Source organism: Penaeus chinensis, chromosome 19 (genome assembly GCF_019202785.1).
Source record: "Penaeus chinensis breed Huanghai No. 1 chromosome 19, ASM1920278v2, whole genome shotgun sequence".
NCBI classification, from domain to species: Eukaryota; Metazoa; Arthropoda; class Malacostraca; order Decapoda; family Penaeidae; genus Penaeus; species Penaeus chinensis.
The window spans coordinates 21,489,750-21,495,749 of NC_061837.1; the positions used below are offsets into that span (position 1 = coordinate 21,489,750).

At 27.4% G+C, this 6,000-nt stretch overlaps 1 protein-coding gene across 5 annotated transcripts in view; it reads right to left on the reverse strand.

Annotated features, from left to right (window-relative positions):
* The window catches only part of LOC125035144, a 36,015-nt gene that overhangs the window by 4,116 nt on the left and 25,899 nt on the right, over nt 1–6,000 (reverse strand). The gene's annotated exons all lie outside the window — the stretch shown is intronic.

A 6,000-nucleotide genomic window follows, 5' to 3' on the forward strand; every position in this document is an offset into this window, starting at 1 on the left:
ATATATATATACACATATATATAACATGCATATATAATAATATACATAATAAGATATATATATATATATTATATAATATATATATATATACATGGCATATATATTTACATAAATAATACATATATAAATACATGCATATATATACATAGATATAATACAGAACATAAATACATTCATATATATATATAAAATATATATACATATATATATACAGGCATATATAATATATTAATATAAAATATACATAATATATATATACATGCTATATAATATATATATATATATATACATATATATATACATGCATATAATATATACATATATATAATATATATATATATACAATGCATATATATATATATTTACATACTATATACATCATAAATATATACATATATATATACATATGCATGTATATATTATATATATATACATATATATATACATGCATATATATATACATATATATATACATATATAGATATACATGCATATATATATACATATATATACATATATATATATACATGCAATATATATATACATATATAGATAATATATATATATACATGCATATATATATATATATATATATATATTATATATAATATAACATGCATATATATATAATACATATATATATATATATATAATATATATATATATATAATAATAGTATACATGCATATATATATATACTATATATATACATGCATATATATATATATACATGCATATATATATATATATATATATATACATGCATATATATATAGTATATATATATATATATGATATATATATACATGCATATATATATATTATATACATATATATACATGCATATATATATATATATATACATATATAATCATGCATATATATATATACATATATATACATGCATATATATATATATACATATATATAGCATGCTAAGATATTATATAATATATATACATATATATATACATGCATATATATATATATATATATATATATATATATATATATATATATATATATATACATGCATATATATATATATATATATATATATATATATATATACATGCATATATATATATATATATATATATATATATATATATATATACATGCATATATATATATATATATATATATATATATATATATATATATACATGCATATATATATATATATATATATATATATATATATATATACATGCATATATATATATATATATATATATATATATATATACATGCATATATATATATATATATATATATATATATATATATACATGCATATATATATATATATATATATATATATATATATATATATACATGCATATATATATATATATATATATATATATATATATATATATATATATACATGCATATATATATATATATATATATATATATATATATATATATACATGCATATATATATATATATATATATATATATATATATATATATATATATATATACATGCATATATATATATATATATATATATATGCATATATATATATATATATATATATACATATATATATATATATGCATATATATATATATATATATATATACATATATATATATATATATATATATATATATACATGCATATATATATATATATATATATATATATATATATATACATGCATATATATATATATATATATATATATATATATATATATATATACATGCATATATATATATATATATATATATATATATATATATATATATACATGCATATATATATATATATATATATATATATATATATACATGCATATATATATATATATATATATATATATATATACATGCATATATATATATATATATATATATATATATATATATATATACATGCATATATATATATATATATATATATATATATATATATATATATATACATGCATATATATATATATATATATATATATATATATACATGCATATATATATATATATATATATATATACATGCATATATATATATATATATATATATATATACATGCATATATATATATATATATATATATATACATGCATATATATATATATATATATATATATATATACATGCATATATATATATATATATATATATATATATATATACATGCATATATATATATATATATATATATATATATACATGCATATATATATATATATATATATATATATATATATATACATGCATATATATATATATATATATATATATATATACATGCATATATATATATATATATATATATATACATGCATATATATATATATATATATATATATATATATATACATGCATATATATGAAAGGAAAACCGCCACAGTAAGAAAATAAAATAAAATTGAAATGTAACGTTTCGAACTCTTCACGAGTTCCTCTTCAGACGAATGATAAACCAAAATGGATACAAGGAGAGAATTTTGACAAGAATATATAGTGATTGAGAGACAGAACGAACGAGTAGACTCAGGTCTCAGGACGAGGGTCAAGGTCGAAGAGTCTGGGGAAGGCTTTGCTAACTAACGAGGAGGTAAGGTCATCCAGGCCCCATTGACCAGCACTCAAGTTAAAATTAGGCATTTTTCTAATTAATAGAGATTCTAACATTTTCCTTTCGTACGAGTTAGCTGATTTATGAATTAATTTCGCGTTTTTCCAGTTAAGCTGGTGACCTTCATCACGCAAATGAACGAAACACGCATTTGAATCTCTAGCATATCTGACGTCACGTTTATGTTCACTTATTCTTTTTTCAAAAGCTCTGCCGGTCTCACCTATGTAAAATTTTGGGCAAACATTACAGGGTATAGTATAAATACCGGGAGCAGTCCCCAGAGCACCACTAGTCGCATTGTGTTTAACCAAACTATTACGCAACGTGTTCGGGTACGTAAAAAAAATATCAATTCCAACGCCTTTAAACATGTGTCTTTTCTCATCGAGGGACGGGTTATACGGAATGATTAAAAGATTATTGTCACTATCCTGTTGAGTATTACGGGTATGAGTGTAAAACTTCCATCTCGCAGATGAATGAGCCTGCTTTAAGAAAAATCGAGGGTATCCTAATTTAGAGAACGTATCAAATATGACGTCAATTTCTCGATCGATAAATTCATTATCACAAATCCTATATGCTCTCAGAAACATGGACGAGACTACTGACTTCTTAACATACAACGGGTGATTCGAGAAAAAATGAAGGTAATTGGCGGTGTGTGTAGGTTTACGGTAAACCGAAAATTTAAGCGTGCCATTTTCATTGAATAAAAGGACGTCGAGAAAAGGCAATTTACCTGAATCTTCCCATTCAACTTTGAACGGTTATTGAGTTTACCGAAAAAATCGTCAAAGTCTAAACGGTTTACTTGCCACAAAGAAAAAATGTCATCAACATAACGAAACCAAATCGTGTCGGGAGGGAGAATAGACGGAAGGAGTTCAGATTCAAACAACTCCATATATAAATTCGCAAGCACCGGACTTAAGCTACTTCCCATCGCGATACCATTGATTTGTTTATAAAATACGCCGTCAAAAATAAAGACATTATTCGAGACACACAAACGGATGAGCTCGATAAAGCAATTGACCGGAATAGGGATCTTCTCATGAGATAAATAAAGTTTTCTTTCAAGGAAATCTAGCACATCGTCAAGCGGGACATTAGTGAACAAGGAATCTACGTCAAAACTCACTAATTTCTTACCGTGCGTCGGCAAGTTTCTAACCTTATCCATGAAATCCATAGAATGTTTAATATGACTATCAGAGAATGATCCCATAAAAGGAGATAGAACCCTCGCTAGCCAAGAGTCTAAAGGACGGGTAACTGAGTTGCAAGACGAAATTATAGGCCTTAGAGGGACACCCTGTTTGTGAGTTTTAGGAAGGTCATAAAAATACGGAATGGAGGGATTAATCGTTCTAAAGCGATCGAAAAATTTGGGGTCGGGACATTTAGCAGCAATACGCCTGAGGTTTTTACGAAAAGATTCCGTGACTGATGGGTAAGGGTTAGAGCGCAGTTTATGATACGTTGAGTCGTCGTTCAGGAGGGAATGAGCTTTGCTTATATAATCTGATTTGTCAAGTATAACAACGTTATTACCTTTTTCGGCTTTGGTAATTATAATGTCCAAATTGCGTTTAAGTGATTTGGTGGCCAAAAAATAACGTCGGGGTAAGCCTTTAAAATCGTCAAATAAATCAAGAATCGGATTTAACATAACACCTTTAAGGTAGCTAAGATCTTTCAACGAGGATTTGTTATGCTTCGCAATGAAACTATCAAGACCTTTAATATAATCTAAACAATGATTAGCGCCGGGTTTGGTAGCAAACGATAAACCAAAGCCTAAAAGTTCGGTTTCATAACGTGACAGGGAATAAGACGATAGGTTAACGACCGAGTCAGTAAGCGAAAATTTACACCACGCGCTACGTGAACAAAGATTAATGAGTTTATTGTAGAGGGATCTTTTATGACGTTCGCTTTCAAAGGAAGATCTACGCGCTGCAATGGCTAAAAGGTCGTCAATAAACTGAGCAGGGGTGACTTCTCTAAGCATTCTAAGACACTTACGAACTTGAAGAAACGCATCATCGACATCTAATTTAGCGCAACGGATACTATCGCATAAACGGTGACGTTCACAATCAGAAAAAGGAATGCCTAATCTAGAACTATAAAAATACTGGCCAAAAGAAGGGGGACTTACCTGCTCGTGTAAGCAGTCTTGTAGAAACTTGACCTGGTTCTTCCTCCTCCTGGAGGAGATCAGAGCTTGTTCGTACTGTCTAAAAGGACGTGCAACCGCCGGGCAAGTGGCGAACACGAAGGACAGTATGAAGGGAATGAACGTGGCTTCCATAATTGACACAAAGACATGGGATCATTCTCTGATAGTCATATTAAACATTCTATGGATTTCATGGATAAGGTTAGAAACTTGCCGACGCACGGTAAGAAATTAGTGAGTTTTGACGTAGATTCCTTGTTCACTAATGTCCCGCTTGACGATGTGCTAGATTTCCTTGAAAGAAAACTTTATTTATCTCATGAGAAGATCCCTATTCCGGTCAATTGCTTTATCGAGCTCATCCGTTTGTGTGTCTCGAATAATGTCTTTATTTTTGACGGCGTATTTTATAAACAAATCAATGGTATCGCGATGGGAAGTAGCTTAAGTCCGGTGCTTGCGAATTTATATATGGAGTTGTTTGAATCTGAACTCCTTCCGTCTATTCTCCCTCCCGACACGATTTGGTTTCGTTATGTTGATGACATTTTTTCTTTGTGGCAAGTAAACCGTTTAGACTTTGACGATTTTTTCGGTAAACTCAATAACCTCGCGCGTACTATTAATTTCAAAGTTGAATGGGAAGATTCAGGTAAATTGCCTTTTCTCGACGTCCTTTTATTCAATGAAAATGGCACGCTTAAATTTTCGGTTTACCGTAAACCTACACACACCGCCAATTACCTTCATTTTTTCTCGAATCACCCGTTGTATGTTAAGAAGTCAGTAGTCTCGTCCATGTTTCTGAGAGCATATAGGATTTGTGATAATGAATTTATCGATCGAGAAATTGACGTCATATTTGATACGTTCTCTAAATTAGGATACCCTCGATTTTTCTTAAAGCAGGCTCATTCATCTGCGAGATGGAAGTTTTACACTCATACCCGTAATACTCAACAGGATAGTGACAATAATCTTTTAATCATTCCGTATGACCCGTCCCTCGATGAGAAAAGACACATGTTTAAAGGCGTTGGAATTGATATTGTTTTTACGTACCCGAACACGTTGCGTAATAGTTTGGTTAAACACAATGCGACTAGTGGTGCTCTGGGGACTGCTCCCGGTATTTATACTATACCCTGTAATGTTTGCCCAAAATTTTACATAGGTGAGACCGGCAGAGCTTTTGAAAAAAGAATAAGTGAACA